The sequence below is a fragment of the Zootoca vivipara genome, chromosome 9 (assembly GCF_965207765.1).
Source record: "Zootoca vivipara chromosome 9, rZooViv2.hap1.1, whole genome shotgun sequence".
Classification (NCBI taxonomy): Eukaryota; Metazoa; Chordata; class Lepidosauria; order Squamata; family Lacertidae; genus Zootoca; species Zootoca vivipara.
Window position 1 is genome coordinate 57,575,973 of NC_142592.1, and position 21,557 is coordinate 57,597,529.

At 46.8% G+C, this 21,557-nt stretch overlaps 1 protein-coding gene across 2 annotated transcripts in view; it reads left to right on the forward strand.

The window, feature by feature from the left end:
- Positions 1 to 21,557, forward strand: part of MGST1 (microsomal glutathione S-transferase 1) — a 70,691-nt gene that overhangs the window by 43,346 nt on the left and 5,788 nt on the right. The window contains exon 1 of one of the 2 annotated variants that reach the window (XM_035127311.3): positions 19,773 to 19,982. The exons of the other annotated variant lie outside the window; for it this stretch is intronic. The gene's annotated coding sequence lies outside the window, so the exon portion shown is untranslated. Of the gene's footprint in view, positions 1 to 19,772; positions 19,983 to 21,557 lie in introns of those variants that run through there. 2 annotated transcript variants of the gene reach the window in all.

Below are 21,557 nucleotides of genomic sequence, written 5' to 3' on the forward strand. Positions count from 1 at the left end.
ACTTGGAGAACGAGTTCACTGTTCTTATATGCAATACGGCCAGGGCCGGATTGAGGTTTGATGAGGCCATAAGCTACTGAAGGTAATGGGGCCCTTTATATATATACAGCTGTCTTTTGTCAACAACAAATTGTCACTGTTGTTTTGTGTTGAATATATGTTATATAGTAATTTATGGACCTAATAGGTATCTAAAGCCATTTGCACATAACAAAATATGTATTTTATCAAAGTAATTGTTGAACTGAAAGACAATTAAGAAGAAGTATTATTGTGAGGGACAGGGGATATCGCGAAGTCCCTCCCCTCCTGAGTTCAAGCCCATCCCCGAGCACAGGGGAAAGCAGAGGGAGCTCCGATTCCAGTGAGGAAGCAGGAAGTCGTGTCCGAGGCTCAGGCAAGGTAGCGGAGCCAGGGTCCCAGGTGGGACAGGAAGGGGCAAATAAGGGGGGGAGACCCATCCCCCCAACTCCGGAATTACGGAGAAAGAGGAGGGGAAAGAGGATGGGTCTGCCAAGGCTTTTGTGTTGGGGAAAGACGCGCCAAAAGCCATTCGGAGGTTCTGCAACGTAATGACCCCATCGTTCCGTGTAAATAGCAATGACTTCAGCACTGTAAATACGCAGCACCAATAAAAGAATAAAATGCAGAGCTGCATAGCGTCGTTACTCTGAAGTAGCCTGCTCCGGCCACTGTGACAGCAACCTCCGAATCATTTTTTTGGGCTACTTTGGAGTTGCCGGGATGAGTGTGTCAGAGGCGGAGAAATGGCGGCAGATCGCGGAGAAAGCCCAGCAAGACCTGCAGCAGCTGGCGCAGCAGGCGCAGGGGGAATTAAAGGCAGCTAAAGAAGAAACCAAGAAGGTCCAGGACGACCGGCTACAACTTGCAGAACAGGTGAGAGCGCTCCAGGAAAGAGAGCAGCAATTAAGGGCGGTGGCGGTAGACCTCCAAAACAAGCTGGATGCAGAGAAAAACAAGGCGGGAGGGGCACCCCAAGTCCAAGTGCTGCCAGGAAGGAGAGCCGGGACCCTAGTAAGCAAGTTCAATGGAGACCCGAGGGAATATCATGGCTTTGAGACTGAGATTGTGTATGCTCTTGAGCTGCACCATGATGACTTCCCTGATGATGAGCACAGGGTAGCGTTTATTGTGGAGCACCTTACCGGGGCAGCCAGGGAGTGGCTAAGACCGTTAATCGCAACAAAGAATCCTTGCATGAAGAATGTCAAACTATTTCTAGAAGGTTTGAAAACGATGTATTCGTCCGATAGTCATATGGACCAGACTAAGGAGGAACTTCATAATTTACGCCAAGGAAATATGACAGTTCACGCATATTGGGCGAAATTCACCATGCTGGTGCACAGACTGGGGTGGGAACTAGAGTCAGCCCCAATGCAAGCGGCGTTCTACTTGGGTTTGCATGAGGAGGTGAAGGATGAGCTCTCGAGAGGTCCAAAGCCCAGTAGTATGGATCAGCTGAGCAAAGCGGCTCTGGCGGTGGGGGTGAGACAGGAATCCCGATGGAGCGACAAGCAAGCAACGCGCGCAAAGCGGGCTTGGTTCCCACGGTCGCAGGAGAAGCCACTCCCCCAACAACCCTTTCAAGCCACGCCTGGGGCCAGCCAGGACCAGGAACCCATGCAGATTGATAGCGCGCGCGCGCGCGGGCTTTTCAAACCCCAGCGGCGCCAAGACGCAAGGAGGGAAGGGGCGGGAATTGCTTTCTCTGCAACTCCCCCCAGCATCTCGTCAGAGACTGCCCACATCGCAGGGAGTGGCAAGGAAAGGCGGGAACGGTTGTGCCCTCCCCCACTGACGCAGCACCACAGCAGGGAAACGGGAAAGCCTGGCTGCAGGAGACAAGGGGCAGCAGCCAGGCACAGTCAGCAGACAACAGCCCCAGCCCGCCCACCCGCACAGAGAGGAGCAGAGCCAGCCCACCCCTCCCAGAGCAGGAGTGGTTCTAGAAGTCACGCTAACGCTCCCAAATGGCTATCCATTGACGGTCCTCGCCCTAATTGACAGTGGTGCCTCAGCCAACTTCTTCTCGAGAACCTTTGCAGAAGAGCACCAGATCCAGCTTCTGCAGCTGGATTTTCCTCTGCACGTGGCAACCATTGACGGCAGAGAGTTGCTGGGAGGGGCCATCACTCATCAAACCCCCCCCCATGAGAATGACGGTGGGAAGGCACTCAGAGACACTGGCATTCAACGTCACCACCATCTCAGACCCCCCCATCGTCTTGGGCATGAGCTGGCTGGCGCGCCACGACCCCTCCATCAGTTGGCACCAGAGATGCATCACTTTTGGATCGGACTTTTGCCTGGAACATTGCATGCAGCACCAACCAGGGGAGGGGCCTCCGATAGCCACGGTGGCCACCATGCACGTCAAAGGGGGTGAGGCGATACCCAAGCCGTACTGGGACCTGCAGGAGGTCTTCAGCGAAGCGGAGTCCGACCACCTACCCCCGCACAGGCCTTTTGACTGCCAGATCAACCTGGTGCCAGGGGCCACTATACCCCCAGCCAAGCTGTACGCCATGTCAGACCAGGAACTGGAGGATCTGCGTGCTTTCATCGACAAGAACCTCAAGCGGGGGTTCATCAGAGAAAGCAAGGCAGCAGGGGGCAGCCCGGTCTTCTGGGTGGACAAGAAAGACACGCAACAGCGCCGTCTTGTGGTGGATTTTAGACGGCTGAATTCAGTGACAGAGCCAGTGGCTTTCCCCATGCCCAGAGTGGATGATCTCCTGACAGCGGCACGCAGGGGTAAGATTTTCACCAAGCTAGACCTGAGGGGGGCGTACAACTTGATCAGGATCCGGGAAGGCGATGAATGGAAAACCACGATGTTCACGCCTCTGGGCTCTTTTGAATATCTGGTGATGCCCTTCGGGTTGCAAGGGGGCTCAGCATGCTTCCAGGCCTTCATGCACCACGTCCTGGGGTCCCTCCTTTTCAAGAACTGCTTGGTCTTCCTAGATGACATCCCTATCTAATCCGCTGACCCAGTGCAGCATGTGAAAGACGTCAGGGAGGTGCTGCAGCGCCTGAAGGAGAACCACCTGTATGTGAAGCTGGAGAAGTGCAAGTTTCACACCAAAGAGGTGGACTTCCTGGGCTACAAGCTGTCAGACAAGGGGTTAGCGATGGACAAGGACAAGGTGCAGGCCATCCTGGACTGGCACAGCCCCAGGACGCGCAAGGATGCCCAACGCCTACTAGGCTTCGCCAACTTCTACAGGAAGTTCATCAAGAACTTCTCTCGCGTTACGGCTCCCATCACTGACTGCCTGAGAGGCAAGCAGAAGTTCAGGTGGACACCAGAGGCGCAAGCAGCGTTCGAAAGCCTCAAGAGGGTGTTCGCCTCGGACCAGAACCTGTTCCACGTGGTTCAGGACGCGCCCCTACGCGTTGAGACAGATGCTTCTGATAAAGCTGTGGACGCCATTTTGTTGCAACTGGACGCCAACAGAGAGTGGAGACCCTGTGCCTTCTTCTCCAGGAAGTTGACCCAGCCAGAGCGAAACTACACGGTGTTTGATAGGGAACTTCTTGCGATCCACGCTGCGTTCCAGCACTGGAGACACTTCCTGGTGGGCGCAAAGCACCCCATCCAGGTGTGCACAGACCACAAGAACCTGGAGTTCTGGAGAAATGCCAGGGTGCTCAACCAGCGGCAGATACGGTGGGCAGAGTTCTTCTCGAACTTCAACTTCTCCATCCACTACATCCCGGGGGAGCAGAATGTCAGGGCGGATGCCCTCTCCCGCAAACCGGAGTACATGGAGGAGGAGGCGCCACCAGCACCCAGGCACATTTTCCCCCCGTCAGCATGGTCCTGCGGAGCAGCAGTGGTGAGCGAGGCAGAACTCACAGCACTGACGGCAGCGGATGAGTTTGCCAACCACATCTTCAGAGAACTGAGAGGGGGGAGGGAGCAGGCAAAAGACTTTGCAGAACGCAGGGGGCTGCTCTTCTACAAGGGTGCACTGTACCTGCCCACCACCCAGCTTAGACGTAAGGTCCTCAAGCAGATGCACGACAACCCAACTGCGGGGCATTTTGGAAGGGACAAGACCGCTCACCTAGTCATGAGACACTTCTGGTGGCCAGGGGTGCGGGAGGATGTCAGAGACTATGTAAGGGGCTGTGACACCTGCCAGCGGGCAAAGGTGGTCAGAGCAGCGCCAGCAGGATTGCTGGAGCCCTTAGCCACACCACACAGGCCATGGGAAGTGGTGTCCATGGACTTCATCACAGACCTGCCTTCTTCCAGGGGCAAGACCGCAGTGTTGGTGGTGGTGGACCTCATGTCCAAAATGTGCCACTTTATACCGTGTGCCAGAGCGGTCTCTGCTGAAGAGACAGCCAAACTGTTTGTTGACCACGTATTCAGACTGCATGGCTTACCTTTAAGAGTTATTTCGGATAGAGGCCGCCAATTTGTGTCCAGGTTCTGGCGGCGGCTCATGAACCTCCTGCAGGTGGAGGTCAGCTTGTCGACGGCTAGACACCCGCAGACCAATGGACAGGCGGAGAGGGTCAACGCCATTCTGCAGCAGTACCTGAGATGCTACGTCAGCCAGAGGCAAACGGACTGGGTGGATCGCCTGCCACTGGCAGAATTTGCCTACAACAATGCAGTGCACGTCTCCACAGGGGTGTCGCCCTTTAAGGCCAACTACGGGCGCGACCTCAGATCTTTCCCGGAGAGGGAGGGGGAGGAGGAGGAGGAGGGCCCGCAAGCTGAGGATTGGGCAGAGGAACTGGAGACGGTGCACCAGCAGCTCAGAGAACACTTGGAGAGAGCCAAGGAAGCATACAAGAAGGGTGCAGATCGCCACAGGCGACAGGGGGAGGTCATCAGGGTGGGGGACAAGGTTTGGCTGTCCTCGGAGGGCCTTCCCACCAGAGGGAGGTGCAAGAAACTGGCACCCAGAAGGTTGGGCCCCTTCACGGTCACGCAACAGGTCAACCCGGTGGCCTTCAGACTGGCACTGCCAGAGGACATGAGGGTGCACCCAGTGTTTCATAGATCGCTGCTGTCGCCGTACAGGGAAAGCAGCAGGCTCCGAGACAGCGAACAAACCCCCGAGGGAGGGGGGGGAGAGGGAAGGCAGGGAGCAACTCAATGAGGCCACGGCCATCCTGGATTCACAGAGAGGGGTGGGGGGCCTGGAGTACCTCATGGCATGGGAGGATGCTCCGCAGTCCCAGAATGAATGGGTCCCGGCCACTCAGATACAGGAGGAATTCTTGGTGGAAGAATTTCACGCCCTCTATCCCCACAGACCCAAGCCCTGGCACATGGAAAGGGAGGGGGAGGAGGAGGAGGCACGGGAGAGCAGCTCACCATGGCGCTGGGAAGCGGAGTTTGAGGAACCGGGAGACGAGGTATGGGTGTCACCGAGATCCACCCAGTCAGAGGCAGAAGCAGATTGGCAGCACATTTTTACCCCCACCAGCTCGGACGCCACGGACTTTTTGGGATTCCAGTCCTCCCAGGCGGAAGGGGGGGGCTCGCAGGACTGGGGGGAGGTGTTCACACCGACGGGCTCGGAAGGTACTGAGTTCTTAGGCTTCGAGTCGTCCCCGACACCTGGGGGGGACTTGGGGAAGGGAGAAGGAGAGCTTGGGAGGGGGGTGGATGTGAGGGACAGGGGATATCGCGAAGTCCCTCCCCTCCTGAGTTCAAGCCCATCCCCGAGCACAGGGGAAAGCAGAGGGAGCTCCGATTCCAGTGAGGAAGCAGGAAGTCGTGTCCGAGGCTCAGGCAAGGTAGCGGAGCCAGGGTCCCAGGTGGGACAGGAAGGGGCAAATAAGGGGGGGAGACCCATCCCCCCAACTCCGGAATTACGGAGAAAGAGGAGGGGAAAGAGGATGGGTCTGCCAAGGCTTTTGTGTTGGGGAAAGACGCGCCAAAAGCCATTCGGAGGTTCTGCAACGTAATGACCCCATCGTTCCGTGTAAATAGCAATGACTTCAGCACTGTAAATACGCAGCACCAATAAAAGAATAAAATGCAGAGCTGCGTAGCGTCGTTACTCTGAAGTAGCCTGCTCCGGCCACTGTGACAATTATTAATAGTGAAATTTTGGGGAGGGCCCCCCCCAAGAGAGTGGGGCCCTAAGCCATAGCTTGTTTAGCTTATACGTAAATCCGGCACTGGATACGGCGAATGAAAACTAGTTTTAAAAATGCTGCCATTTTTGTACAGTTTTGATTTGATGTACAGTTTGATGTACAGTTTTCCCATTTAATCATGACTTATTTGACTGTTCATCCTGTCCTCTCCCCCACCCCCATTATCTCAGCCCCAGTTGAACCACCCAAATAGCCATTTGGTCCCAACGAAGATGGAATTGCATCACTTTTCAGGGGTGGACAGTCCAACAGCGTTTCCATCTCGCACAAGCCCACACTCCGTGAACTGTGTGTCATGTCTGTTGTAAAAGATGCGGCACTTGGAACTGTCAGTCAACTCACTTGTTAGAAACACAAGTGAGCTATGGAAGAATTAATCGGCTGCCTCCTCCCCTCCCCCTCCCCCTCCCCTCCCCCTCCCACCTAAATATAGTAATAAGTAGAACATTGACCCAGCAAGGCAGTGAGCATGGAAGAAGGTCTAATTCGAAGTAATTAGCAATCCATCATCCCCCACCGCTGCCCCTGAAATGTTTATATTGACCTTGGGCCAAATGCATCCCAAGTAGAGGAGCTGTTAATCCTGAGTAATGCTCAGGCCATCTCCACCAAGGCTGGTCCCGGGAGAGGCAGGGAACGCTAAGATGAATTGGGAAGGGTTCAGAAGAAAGCAAGAGGGTTTCTATGTGCAGGGCAATGCACTAAAACACGCCCATGCAGGGATCAAAGTGGCACAAGATGAGAATTCAGTACCAAGAAAGCTGGATTCTGCAACCTGGATAAATTGCGCAAATGAAGTTTCCAAAGATCAGCTTCATTTTAATGCTGGAAATGGACGATTGCTGCTTGCAGACCTGGAGAGGAAAACAGAGCTGTGCATAACATTGAAACCTTGATTCCAAGCTGGCTTGTCTGATTTTATTCCTCAGAGGTTTTCAAGTCAGTCCTTGTAGGTCTATAGCAGGCATAGGCAAACTCGGCCCTCCACATGTTTTTGGGACTACAACTCCCATGATCCCTAGCTAACAGGACCAGTGGTCAGCGATGATGGGAACTGTAGTCCCCAAACATCTGGAGGGCCGAATTTGCCTATGCCTGGTCTATAGAAATATATTTTCCCCCTTTCATTTAAAAATGTGCCAAAGAGACCGTGCTTGTGGAAAGCCAGTGTTTCAGAGGGAAGGTCTCTGAGCAACCTTTCTCCATGGCAGGGTAGTTTTCTTTGTGCAATAATCTTTAAAAAATAATTAAAAATGTCGGAAATTCAAACGTACAACAGGCCACCTGTATTGCAAGTGGTACATTCCTAGAGGAGAGAACCACATTGTTTGCTCTTAGTCCTTGATGTGAGAGTTGTTATTTATGGTTCTGTGCTCCCAAAAGTAAAAACAAATAAAACCCAACAGCCCACTCTGCACATAGAAATCTAGCATCTATTATCATACCCGGAGAGTGAGACACACTAATACTAGTTATAAAATATGAAAGATAACCAGAGCAGGCCAAGGAACACATGATGATTAAATGGGTTCAATACAGAAATAATATCCCATTCCGTGCCTGGGAAAACCTTTAGAACAGAGAACATAAATTTTCATTAAATGTAGCAATTAGAGGGAAATGTCATAAGATCATGGCAGGGGGCTATACTCCTGTGGTTGTAATAAATAAAATACATACAAATTATTCAGAGCTTTGTTGGAAATGCAAAAGGGCAAGTAGGTGATTGTATGTATGTATGTATGTATGTATGTATGTATGTATGTATGTATATATGTATCAAAAGGCAAAGGCCAAAAGGGGAGAAATTATTGGAAAATGATTAGTAAGATGAAAGAGAGGATTATGGGGTACACTTTATTCCTTTCAACCCTCTTATTTACTAAGTTATGTAGATTGGTTTGTTAGATGCAAGCTTAAGTGCACAAGTTGCCTTCAACAGGGGTAAAATCTGTGCTCCTGTGTACACAAATAGTTGAGCTGCACACTCGTAAAGTTATTCACATGCAATGTTCAACGCGTGTACAGTCTGTGTACATGTGTACACAGCAGTTGAGCTGTACAAAACAATGTGTGCAGCCTTGCACACAGATAGCTGTGCGTGTACAGAGAGCGTTCAGTGTAACAAGACAATAGAGAGTAATGCTACTAGTATGATCAGGGCAGCATGAACTATTTGTATTAAAAAACTGAAGGTCAAATACGCTGCCTTTGATAAAGGACTGGTTTGACAAATTAAAAAATTATGCTTTGATGGCAAAATTAACATGTTAAAGGAAGGCAGAGTCAGAACAGATCATTGGGAATGTTTTACTGAGCGCTACTGATGTACACCAGTGCATCTAAATACACATTTTGTTTCTCTTTAATTTAGATGGGTTATTAATAGATTGCATCACCACAAAGCAATGCATTCCTCTGATCCGAAGAGCCAATATGCTTTTGTATATGAAAAATAAAGAAAATATTTGCGCTATTAAAAAAAAAAGAAACATAGCCTGTTAGGCTAAGCAACTGAAGTGGGGCTAGGGTAAACTCTTGAGTGAGCGTGTCTGTAATCGAACTGCACAAGCCAAATTCAGAGGGGGAATTTGCACTAAAATACTGGTAGATTTTCATGGGGACTTTTTTTTTAAAAAAGGGGGGGTATGGGGGAGAAGTGAAAAAGTGGAGATTGTGAGGGGATTGGCAGAGGGTAGAACATTTATGACATTATAGGTATGAAAATCTCTCTGTGTTTTTTTTTTTGTCACCTTGAACATTCAGCTTGAGGATGACTTTTGTGCAACTTGCAACCTGCACTATGAACATCAAATGGGTCCTAATAAGGCTTTTACGTTCCTGACCATGTAAATTTTTTTCTAAGGAACCGACACAGCTGCCTGATTTTCATAAACTCATTGCACGCTGTTATCATAGTATACGTCAAGAACTTTGCAGCCATTCAACCTGCTGTTACAATCAACCAGCCTCAAGACCACATTACAGCATGGAAGCGTTGGTGTTGAAGACCCTCTTCCCTGAAATTTACTGTCCCTGTTGAAAATAGGGATGGGTGAATTGATCAATCTCAATTTCTAATAATAATCTAGTTTATTACATTAATCTAATCTAGTTTATTACATTATAAATTAAATAATTATAGAAGGAGTATTGTGTGTGGTCAATATAGGGTTAGGTACAGATAAGTCCAGTTCAGGCTGAGAAGTAATAAAGGTGGGTTATGGGAGGGAACAAGGGGGTGGGGGAGGGGGGAAGAAGGCATGTATAGTATAGTATAGTATAGTATAGTATAGTATAGTATAGTATATTAAAATTGTAATGCAATGTAACTTTTTGTAATTTCTCTTTTTGTTTTTATGTATGAAGGAAATAATTAATAAATAAAATCTCAATTTCTCATTTTTCCTGTCTTAAATTCAGTCAATGACAGGTATTTTGCAGATCTTTCTTCCATTTGCAGCAACATTTCAATTTCTGCAGACTTAGCATCAACTGGAAGCAGGAATTTTTGTTTCTCAGTTTGCCTCATTTCCATACCAGCCTGTGGTTTATTTATTTTTTAAGTCCTCATGGAAATTCATCGGAGAATTTATCCTAACACCTGTATGCATTTTGTACTGATATACGTATACACATTTTGTCAAGCAATTATCCCTAACACGATGTATTTTTGTATGTTATTTTTTACTAATTAAGACATATGTTTTAATGCACATGGAACCCTAGTTTATGCATTTGTGCCCACATGGCTTGTCTGGAGAACTGCATTGCTAAAATTCAGAAAAGTGAGAATTCTGAAGGATCGCTGTGATCCGGTATACATTTTGCTTTGGGAAATATGAATTTGGCAAGTTCACCTTGAAATGCAAACTGAATAGAATTCCTGCCCCCCCCCCAGTTGCAAGACAGCAAGAACTTTCACACCAAGGTCCAGCACCTAAAAATAAACTTCTGCTGAGAAAGCGACTTAGCTCTATTTCCCTTGTTTGAGTTTCCCAACAAAAAACTTTGACCCCTTGCTATTTATCCTGATAACTCACCTCCACCCCATCTAGGGCAAAGATATCTCCACAGTGAGATTAGAGGGCTGCAGGAATCATTATTATCCTGTAGTTATAACATTTTGAACATGATCTACTTGAGGTTATATCTTGGCGTATTTTGATGACATGCAGTTCTTAGTTGTTTTACTTATGCCCCTTTTTAAGAGATACAGTTGTACCTCAGAAGTCGAACGGAATCCGTTCTGGAAGTCAGTTCCACTTCCAAAACGTTCAGAAATCAAAGCGTGGCTTCCAATTGGCTGCAGGAAGCTCCTGCAGCCAATCGGAAGCCCCAACAGACACTCGGCTTCCAAAAATAGTTCACAAAATGGAACACTCACTTCCGGGTTTGCCAAAACGTTCGAGAACTAAGCGGTTCGAAAACCATGGTGCGAATGTATTGTTGTTCAAATGTGTTACTTAAAATGTGGAATAATAACAATCATTGATAAAATGACCTGGTGGAGAATTGTGTGTACTATGTGGAAGGATATTTTCAGGGGGATAAAAAGCTGGCTCATTCCAGTGAGCCAGAGCTTTCTACTTTGTTCCAAAAATGTTAATAGCTTAGGAATGACCAACTGGTTGGCACCAATGTTCTGCCCTATTTATGTTGGTAACAGTCTGTACCAAAAGCTAAACAGATTCATTTATACTTTTTCACAAATTCTCTCTTTCTTTGTCAGTTTCCCTGCCTCCTTGCATCATATAAGGCCTCCCCCCATCCATTCGCAACGATGCACATTTTCCTGCTATACAAATGAGGGAGGAAATGTGAACTGCTTTCATTCATCTTTCCTCAGTTTCATGTAGCCTGGGGCCTCTCTGCCAAGGATTCTTGTTATCACTCAGTCAAAAGTTTGCTATAGAGAGCTTTCTGTTCCAGATTTGGAGACAGGAGCAAACTGTCCCTGGAAACCAGTGTCCGGGGCTGAAGATTCGTCACCACCACTTGTTCTGTGCCACCGGCTCTCCTCTTGGTGATTACTGACCATTCAGAACAACCCTATGAAGTTTTGCAGGGTGGCATAAGCAAAAATCAAAGGTCCCTGATCTCAAGAGGCCCTGCACGGCATTTGAACCCACAACCTATGGATGCAATTTTTTTAAGGAAAGTGCTCTGACAATGTCTCCTCAGCCACCCTGGGTTTGATTGATGAAGGATGGAATACAGATGTACATAAGTCCTACAACTGTTGTACATGGTGTGTGTGTGTGTGTGTGTGTGTGTGTGTGTGTGAGAGAGAGAGAGAGAGAGAGAGAGAGAGAGAGAGAGAGATATTCTGGCTCAGCATTCAGGCAGTTCTTCAGAATACAGCCTCTCCCTACACAATGCTTCTTTTGAAATAATTGTCCCAGGCGGCTCTTAATGTCTAGCAGAGTCCCGTAAAATCATTAGGAACAATCGTGCACCACAGCAGAAAATCCTTGCCTAAAGAGTCGACCCTGTAGAACGTTATTGCCTTCGGTAGAGGACGGCTGCTCCTGCAAGCCAGCAGAAAAGTTCAGGGTGACAAGGAACTTGCCGCAAGAAGGGGGGGGGCAATGGGGAGGAGAGGAGGTAGGATCTCTCACTTTTTAAGCTGCCTCTGCCTTTGCTGGCTAAGCAGATTCTGATTATTATGACGACTTTAAATTGGTTAAGCAGATCCCTAGCCCTTTGAGGAGGAGGAGGATAAAGCTCCACAAGGGATGAATGAATTCCACGTTAATAGCTGTCTGGGATAAATCTTCCGCCTTTTCTTCCTATTCAGTTTCTCCTGCTCTTTAAAGCGACATTCGCACATTTTGTAGAGGAGCCATTTTAAGGCACGTGAAAGAAATGCAGCAAGGAGGTGAGGAATATTTCTTAATTTCCCTATGGCTTTATATATAACACACACCATCTTTGCACCATCATGGAGCCCAAATGGGAGAGAGCCAGTGTGGAGCAACGGTCAGAATACTGGGCTTGCATGTGGGAAACTGAGGCTCAAGTCTCTCCTCTGTGTATCTGTGTCACTTTGGACAAGTCGCTATCAACTGGCCCCATCTAACAAGGTTTATTTGAGGCCACTCTGGTGCTCTGGCACCACTGCAGGAAGCATTTCTCCCAGCAAACATTTCAGGAGAAGGTACACTAAGTTGCCAGCAGTGGGTTAGGGAACTCCAGGACTGGGACTGACTTAGGAAGACCCCTAGCTAACAACAACAACAACAACAACAACAACAACAACAACAACAACAACATTATTTATTATAATAATATTATAATTATAATTATTGTATTATTATTTATTTATTATAATAAATAATAATAAATTTATACCCCTCCCATCTGGTCGGGCCTCCCCAGCAACTCTAGGCAGCTCCCAACAGAATATTAAAAACATGATAAAACATCAAACATTAAAAACTTCCCTAAACAGGGCTGCCTTCAGATGTCTTCTAAAAGCCAGATAGTTGTTTATTTCCTTGACATCTGATGGGAGGGTGTTCCACAGGGCGGGCCTTCTGGCCCTCTGCCTGGTTCTTCTAAAGCAATTTTCTAAATTTCTTCTAAAGCAATTTTCTACTAGTCCTCAAGGTTTTAGGAGAATTTACCCCCCGGTAAATTCGCTGGACACATGGAATGTGTAGAACTAAACATGTATTGCGGCCATCTCACCTCTTTGGAGAATGCGCCCAGTGCAAATTGGGAACATTTCTTGACTCAGAGGAAAGAATGGGATTTCCGTAAGCAAAAAGATGTGGGGTTGTCAAACAACCTTCTTCACCCCAACACATGAGCATTAGAGCTGTTGCTTCTGTCTCAGTAAGTCTCTGCTAGAGCAGGGTTCTTGAACCCTGAGTCTCCAATTGTTGTTGGATATCACACATGCCTGGAAGATAGGGCTGTCGGTGACTACTAGCCACAATGGCCATGTTCTACCTCCATTGTCAGAGCCTGTCTACCACTAATAGTAACTGGGATTCACAAGCGATGAGGTGCTATTGCACTCATGTCCTGCTAGTGGGCTTCCCATAAGCACCTAGCTGGCCATTTTGAGACCAGGCTGCTGGACCAGATGCGTCTTGGGGTGCCCAAACTTTTTTCAAAGAGGGCCAGATTTGCTGAAGTGAACATGTGTGAGGGCCAGCCAAAGTTGTTGAGCTTTTTTAGGATTGAAGTTGCTGAGCTTTTTAAAAGGATTTTACCCCATGACTGCCATGGGGGCCAGATTTAATCGACCAGGGGGCTGGATTAGGCCCCTGAAATGGACTTTGGACATGCCTGCTTCAACCTGATCCAGCTGGGCTCTTTTTATGTTCTCATGGACTCCAGCTCCCATCATCCACAGCCTGCTTGTGCAATGATCAAGGATGATGGGAGTTGTAGTCTAGCTACATCTGGCTTGAAGAACACCGTGCCACAATTTGATGAAACAAGTCTGAAGATGGTAAAAAAAAATTGTTAGGATTTTGAGGGAAAAGATTTCTGATGGGATTTTTGATAGAGTTGAGCACTTATATGCTGCTTTACTGCGTTGCCAATGCTCCTAATTCATATAACAGTTTAAGAACCACTAAACTATACAATCCAACATCCAGTCAAGAAAGAAAGGAGGAAACGCTGACTATTCATTGAAAAAGTTGAGAGAAAGTTGAGAGAAAGAAGGGGGAGGGGGAGGGGGAGAAGGTGGAGTTGCAGAGCAGATGTGCCACCACTAACAAGGTCCTGTCCGGCATCCCGACCAATTTAGGCTCAGACAGAGGCGAGACCTGGCGCAGATTAGTGAGGCCTCTCCTTTTATTAAAACTCAACTACAATAGTATCACTATTCTTGCGAATGGAATTAGTTTTAAACTGTTTTTAATATTGTGTTTTTAAATTGTTACAGTATAACCTTGCAGTGAAGGATGGGTGCAAAGGAACAATAGCAGCAAGAATGGTATGTTCAAGGGAGTTTTTAAAGAGTTGGTTTGGCAACTCTAGCAGTATGTGTAATAATGTATTCCTTTACAAGTGTACAAGCTTAGCAGGTGCAAATTGGGTCCTCCCTGCAAGAGAGGGCACGTGTTGAGGTGGTACCTGGCAATCAGGCCTAGGTGTTGGGGTGGGGACAATTGGAGCAGCCACAACACCCTATTGGTGGTCCCTCTAACGGGGAGCAATTAGGCTATGGGCATGCCAGTCAAAGAGTTAGAGGGACCGCTATTTAACCACTGCATGTTACCTTAGAGATCCTCTTTTCGGGTCTCAGTACACCGGAACGCCCGCCCACCTCTCCCTAATTTTAGGGCTTGCACTTGATCTTGCTATGCCGTTTTGTGTCTCCTGTTTTTGGGGCAGGGGCACAGCAAGAATTTGGCTGATTGGCTGGTGCCATTTGGGTTTTGCCTGTTGTGTAGCAAATAATCACAACTTGTAAGGTTGGCGGATAGGCACTGGTTCTTGTCGATAGGGGTGGCAGGATTCCTAGCCAACCCTATGCATGGGTATTCCTGTAAAAGGAATCCAAGGTTAGTCTTCCCTGAGTGGGGTTGTGCCCTGAGCCTAAGTTCAGGGCTCATCTGGGGGAGGCATGGCAGACACCCCTGCCTGCCTCTGTCTCAGGTGTTCACCCAAGTCTGACTGATGGTTGCTAACACCGGTCTTGAAATATCTACATAGGCTCCCAGTATGTTTCCGAGCACAATTCAAAGTGTTGGTGCTGACCTTTAAAGCCCTAAATGGCCTAGGTCCAGTATCCCTGAAGGAGCGTCTCCACCTCCATCATTCTGCCCGGACACTGAGGTCCAGCACCGAGGGCCTTCTGGTGGTTCCCTCGTTGTGAGAAGCCAAGTTGCAGGGAACTAGGCAGAGGGCCTTCTCGGTGGTGGCGCCTGCCCTGTGGAACACCCTCCCAACAGATGTCAAAGAGGAAAACAACTACCAGACTTTTAGAAGACATCTGAAGGCAGCCCTGTTCAGGGAGGTTTTTAATGTTTAATAGATTACTGTGTTTTATTTTTCTTTTGGAAGCCGCCCAGAGTGGCTGGGGAAACCCAGCCAGATGGGCGGGTTATAAAAAATAAATTATTATTATTATTATTATTATTATTATTATTATTATTATTATTTATTATTTATTATTATTAGCGTAGTCAGTGCATCCTGCAATGCTGCAGGAGCTAGCCGAACCAGAGCCTATGCAACCACTCACTTGATTTGTAATCAATAAAGTCATGGCCTAAATTCTGCTAAACACCAAACCAAAATTCGAGTCCTGTCTGAATTTATTTCTAGGCCAGGTTAAAGGGTCTCCACACACAACAACAGGCACACAGGACATGGTAGCAACGGTAGGATCTATTTCTCCTTGCCTGATGCAATTAGAGGAGGGAAAAGTTTTTTGGAACCCATTTATTACAGGTGCATTTCAGGTGCAGATCCCAGATCATATGGAAGGGGGGGGGAAAACAAAACTCTCATTGCTGACATCCATCAGAGGGTGACACCTTAGTTTCATGAAAAAAAACCCAGAACAAAGAGCTGGGAGTGTTACAATAGAAGTGACAGTTGGCTTTCTGAGGACTTCTAATTAAGACTGCACTTCTTCATGGCCGCATAGCACAGAAGCTACTTAATCACTGGTACATCATCTCAAACCCGTTGCTACTGTAAGCAGATGTACGCAGATCTCGATAGTGCTATCAGCACCGAACACCCTTTCGCAAGGGACAGTGCCTATTAAAATCCAATTAGAAAGCCCCCGTCATAATCTTTGATAAATGATTTTGATTAGTCATGCTGATTACTTAATTAATGGGCCTAGCAAGGGATTGTGGAGTGGGGAGGAGAGGGATCGTTGTGATGGTCGGGGAGAAGAAGACCCCTCAACCTGGTTATTTTCTCAACTAGACCGGCACTGTGAGACAGGTGGCAGCAACAGAAAGGGGGAGTTTACCAGCTTTTGGGAGGCCTGTGAGCACATTTGCAAAGAGGAGAAATTTCCGTGGGAACCACATGCCACTGGTTGTAACCTATTCTGTTGAACACAGTAGAACGCTTATTTCTTTTGAGTATTTTTTTTTAATTAAAAAGATTTATACAGAGGGCCTTCTCGGTAGTGGCACCCGCCCTGTGGAATGCCCTCCCAGAAGATGTCAAGGCAATAAGCAACTATTTTACTTTTAGAAGACAACTGAAGGTGGCCCTGTTTAGGGAAGTTTTTAATGTCTGATGCTGTACTGTTTTTAATATTCGGTTGGAAGCCGCCCAGAGTGGCTGGGGAAACCCAGCCAGATTTGGGGGGGGGGTATAAATAATAATATAGTATTATTATTATTATTATTATTATTATTATTATTATTATTATTATTATTATTGCAGGCTAAAGGCCTGTAAGTCGCAGCTGCCCAGTCCCACCAGCATCCGTTCTGTCTCATATTCACACATCACGAGCATAGCAAACTGCTTGATAGAAAAAAAAAACCAAAGAGAAAAAACCCTTTTCATGGAGGAAAACGCTACCAGTGGCTGCTAGCCATGATGGTTATGTTCTTCCTCCACTATCAGATTCATTTGTGCCTCTGAATACCAGTTGCTGGAAATCTCAGGGGTTCAAAGTTCCTTGCTCTGCTGTGTGTACCTTGCCTGGACACTCCCTGATACAAAATCTAGTAGGCTATTAGCATTTACATAAGCACTAGGGACAATAACACTATACCAATTTATACAAGAATGTATGGGAATCTCGTATATTGCTCTTGGTGTGTGTGTGTGTGCATATTTTTACTTTTATTTGTATATTTGTTGTTCTTTTTCTCCCTCTCACTTTTCCTTCTTTTTTTCTGTATAGAAATCACTTTAATATAAATATTTTTAAAAAAATGTATGGTTATGCATGGCGCTAATGCTCCTCCTCTCATGTTTTGATAGGGCGGGAGGTGGGGATGTTTTACGTTGACTTTATACTTTCTGTTTGTTTCCCTTTACAGTTTGAAATCTAATACAAATATTATTATTATTATTATTATTATTATTATTATTATTATTAATGTTTATATTGGTTACATAAAATTCTTTCATAGTCCCAGTTCTGTGTTAATATCCCAGTTTATTCATATCATTACTAAACAGTTGTTTGGAAAGCACAGATTTAACTTTACATGTTTGTTCGCAGTCCTACCCAAGGACCATGGAGAATCTTCATAAGTAGAGTTTGGGGTCTGTAATCCTTGGAGATCTCCTTCCCCTAACTGGGTGGTGCTGAGGCTGCAATCTGGATTTCCCATTAAAGCCAGGAGGCCTATTCACTGCAGTCGAGGCTTCAAGAATGAGCCCTTTGAGAGCAACTATTGTCCCCCAATTGCTTGTCTTAATTTTCATTCATGCCAGAAGAGTTTCTAACCACTGGCTAAGCAGCGTGCATTGCTGCTTAACTTCTAAAAGAAAGCGTAAGGTGGAAATTCTTCAATCGCCCATTGGAAAAGTCTGGGCATTTGAATGTAAATTTCATGTATGCACTTTGAGCTCAGAAAGTACAGAATCCAGCATTTGGAGCAGAAACAGACATACGAGAACCTTTTCTATCTGTCACATTTGCGTGGTGTGGCGGTTAGAGTGTCAGACGTGTGAGACTAAGGTTTAAATCCTCACTCGGCCTTGAAGCTCACTGGGTCTGTCAGTGCCTCTCAGCCGAGCCAGTGTGGTGTAGTGGTTAAGAACAGTGGACTTGTAATCTGGTGAACCGGGTTCGCTTCCCCGCTCCTCCACATGCAGCTGCTGGGTGACCTTGGGCTAGTCACACTTCTCTGAAGTCTCTCAGCCTCACTCACCTCACAGAATAAAAAAATTCCTTCAGTAGCACCTTAAAGACCAACTAAGTTTATATTTTGGTATGAGCTTTCGTGTGCATGCACACTTCTTCAGATACACAGTGTATCTGAAGAAGTGTGCATGCACACGAAAGCTCATACCAAAATATAAACTTAGTTGGTCTTTAAGGTGCTACTGAAGGAATTTTTTTATTTTGCTTCGACTCAGACCAACACGGCTACCTACCTGTCACCTCACAGAGTGTTTGTTTTGGGGGAGGAAGGGAAAGGAGAATGTTAGCCACTTTGAGACTCCTTCAGGTAGTGATAAAGTGGGGTATCAAATCCAAATCCAAACCAGCTTCACAGGGTTGTTGTGGAGATTAAATGAGCAGGGGGAGAACTAGGTACAGCACTTTGAGCTCATTGGAGGAAGAGGTGGGGTTTAAATTCAATAAAGAAAGAAAGAAAGAAAGAAAGAAAAAGAAAGAAAGAAAGAAAGAAAGAAAGAAAGAAAGAAAGAAAGAAAGAAAGAAATGTAATATACTGCCCTGCTTAACCCACTCTCCTAACTTGCTGGCTGTTTGTGTGAGTTAGCCCTGTGTGGGGTTCCCCCCTTCAGCTAGGCAGGAAATTTGCTAGCCAAACATTTGTCCTCTACTACAAAACAGCCAGAGAAACCAAATGCCCAAAAAACCGCAATGACTGTTTTTCTCTCCCCACCCCGCCGTAACATTCTGTTATGCGATAAGAAACTAATCTAAATAAAAACAAAAAATGGAGAAAGGGAAAAGAAACACAACGACCTCTCTCAAATGTAGTTCCTAACACCTGTCACACACAGAAAGTGATGGATCCTCCCAGCGCTCACCAGGGAGAGCTTTCCTTTCTTTCCCCAACATCTCACCTGGGAGATCCTCATTTCCCTGCCTAGAAGAGAAGAGACTTCAAATTTTCTGCCCATCAATTGGATGCTCCTAAAACAGGGGTCAGCAAACTTTTTCAGCAGAGGGCTGGTTCACTGCCCCTCATATCTTTGGGGAGGGGGCGGACTATATTTTTGGGGGGGAAATGAACGAATTCCTGTGCCACACAAATAACCCAGAGATGCATTTTAAATAAAAGCACACATTCTTCTCATGTAAAAACACCAGGCAGGCCCCACAAATAACCCAGAGATGCATTTTAAATAAAAGGGCACATTCTACTCATATAAAAACACCAGGCAGGCCCCACAAATAACCCAGAGATGCATTTTAAATAAAAGGGCACATTCTACTCATGTAAAAACATGCTGATTCCCGGACCGTCCACGGACTGGATTTAGAAGGCAATTGGACCAGATCTGGCCCCCGGGCCTTAGTTTGCCTACCCATGACCTAAAATGATTGCTGCCTGTGTTATTTCCCCCTTTCCTCTAAGATGCCTTGTTTAAGCAGGAATGTGACGCACAAAGCACATGGCTTCTCCAAAAGAATCCCGGGAACCGTAGTTTACCCTATGGGGAGGTACTCTTCCCAGCACCCTTGACAAACTCCACATTCTCGGATTCTTCAGCTTGTGCTTTAAATGTATGGTGTGTAGGCAGGCCCTCTGCACACGTTCAAAGGCACCCAATGAGCATTTCTGCATTCTGGTTAGTTTCACTATATTCTGGTTAAAGGATTGCGGTGTGTGGGGGTGTGTGCAATAGAAGCATGAGGCCTTGGGCAATAGGGAGGGAAAAGCAGGGCAAAGGCTAACAAGCACATTGCAATGGGCTGTGCATGTGAGTTACCAAAAGCTGTACGACAGCCAAGTGGGAGGGCCAGGGAAGGAGCCCGTTGGGGCTGGAGGGTTTGTGTGAGGCAGAGCAGGAGAAGCTGGGAGGCTCCATTAGGGGAGGGTTGAGGGAGGAGAGTGAAGTGGGCAGAAAAGGGAGGGAGCTGTGTCTGTTGCAGAGAGATTAAAACAGCAGCAGGAGAGTCTTGCTTCCCCAAAAACAGTGGTGTTGTTGTGTGGATCCGGAAAAAGACAAAGGTGTGTTGGCTTTAACGCTTCGCAGAGCGCTTTCCCTTGCAGCAAAAGCTTTTTGCAGGAACGGCAACAATGAAAGAGCACGGTGTGCATGGCTGGACTTTTGCTTTCTGTGTTTTGCTTATGCAACTTCTGACAAAAGGCTTTCTGGTTCATCGACCAGCGTGGGAAGTTGGGGGTGAGGAGACTGAAGTTGCAACCGGATAGATAGACGGGTAGGGAGACAGACAAACAAACGCTTGCCTGGGAGTAAGTCCCACAGAACTCACTGTGGCCTTCTGAGTTGATGTCTGTAGCATTTCACAGGACAGGTGCAATGCATATTGGAAATGTGCAGGCCCTTTAGGGGTCTTGGAATGAAATCTAACATTGTCTCATTGGCCTCACCTCCTACATTTTCTACATTGCCAAACTTAGCATACTTCACTCTTTCGAGGAAAATAGCACCTTATGGTTTGCTAGAGCAAGAAGCAGGGGAGAGGTTGGTGTGTGAGAGAACATGTGAATAGGTGCTAGTGGCACCACTAAATCATTTCTAGGTCTCTAATTGCACGATTTATTTCTGGGCTTTCCTGATTTATTTAGTTAATGCAGTTACCCATCTTAACCTCCCAGTTTTTGAAGAGGAGTAGTAGTAGTAGTAGTAGTAGTAGTAGTAGTAGTAGTTGTTGTTGTTATTGATTTATTATTTTAAGTATGGGATTTACTTGAAGCTAGAGGAACACAGGCCCTGGTTTTACTGAGGAGGCAAACCACTATGTGAGATGGAAAATGCCAGACTGCAAGTCACACGACTGAATGCTGCACCATACAAATATATATCAAAAAATCCCTGCACATAGAAAATCAGCAGGGAGAATGTGGTTTGCTAGTGCAGGCGAGTTTTTAATTCTTGGGTGGAGGAGCCTTTGGTCATGTGAACTTCCCCTTGCATTACTGACATAGGTTTTCCACCAATGAAAATTAGCCATCTTGATCTAGAAAGCCCCCCTGTTCAAATGTCGCCGTGTTTCCCTGTGGGGTTCTAGAAAGCAAAGATTCAAGCAGGTAATTTCTTCAGCATCTGCAGCCATTTATTTATTTATTTGCTCTGCTTTTCTCTCTGCAAGGGGGAACTGCAACATAATGTTGCAGCGTGGTGTACACCTCCTCACTGTTCCAGGAAGACAGACGTGCACTCCTCCAGGATACTGTGCCCTGCTCTCGCCCTGCTTTTCATTCTCCTCACCCCTGCCCAAAATCTCAGCATCCTGTGGTTACTGTGCATGTTCCTTCCTGGGGCTGTTTTTACCTTCCATTCCATGTGAGGGTTTCCCCCTTCCATCACATGTTTTGTAAACCTTGGTTTTCCCCAAGGCTGCGGATATGTCCCTCGTCTGCCTGCCTGTTACCATGTTGGCTACACACAGTGTAGGCTGATCTATCAGAGCAAGCAGACCATTGCCTCCCCGGCTCCCACCTGCCTGCCTTCTTACTTACAACCAGCCTAGCGGCTGTCGGATTCCTGTTCCTTAATGGCTGTAGAACTTGGCATAGAGTTCTAGAATCAGATGGTTCTGCCTGTCATTGGCTCTGGCT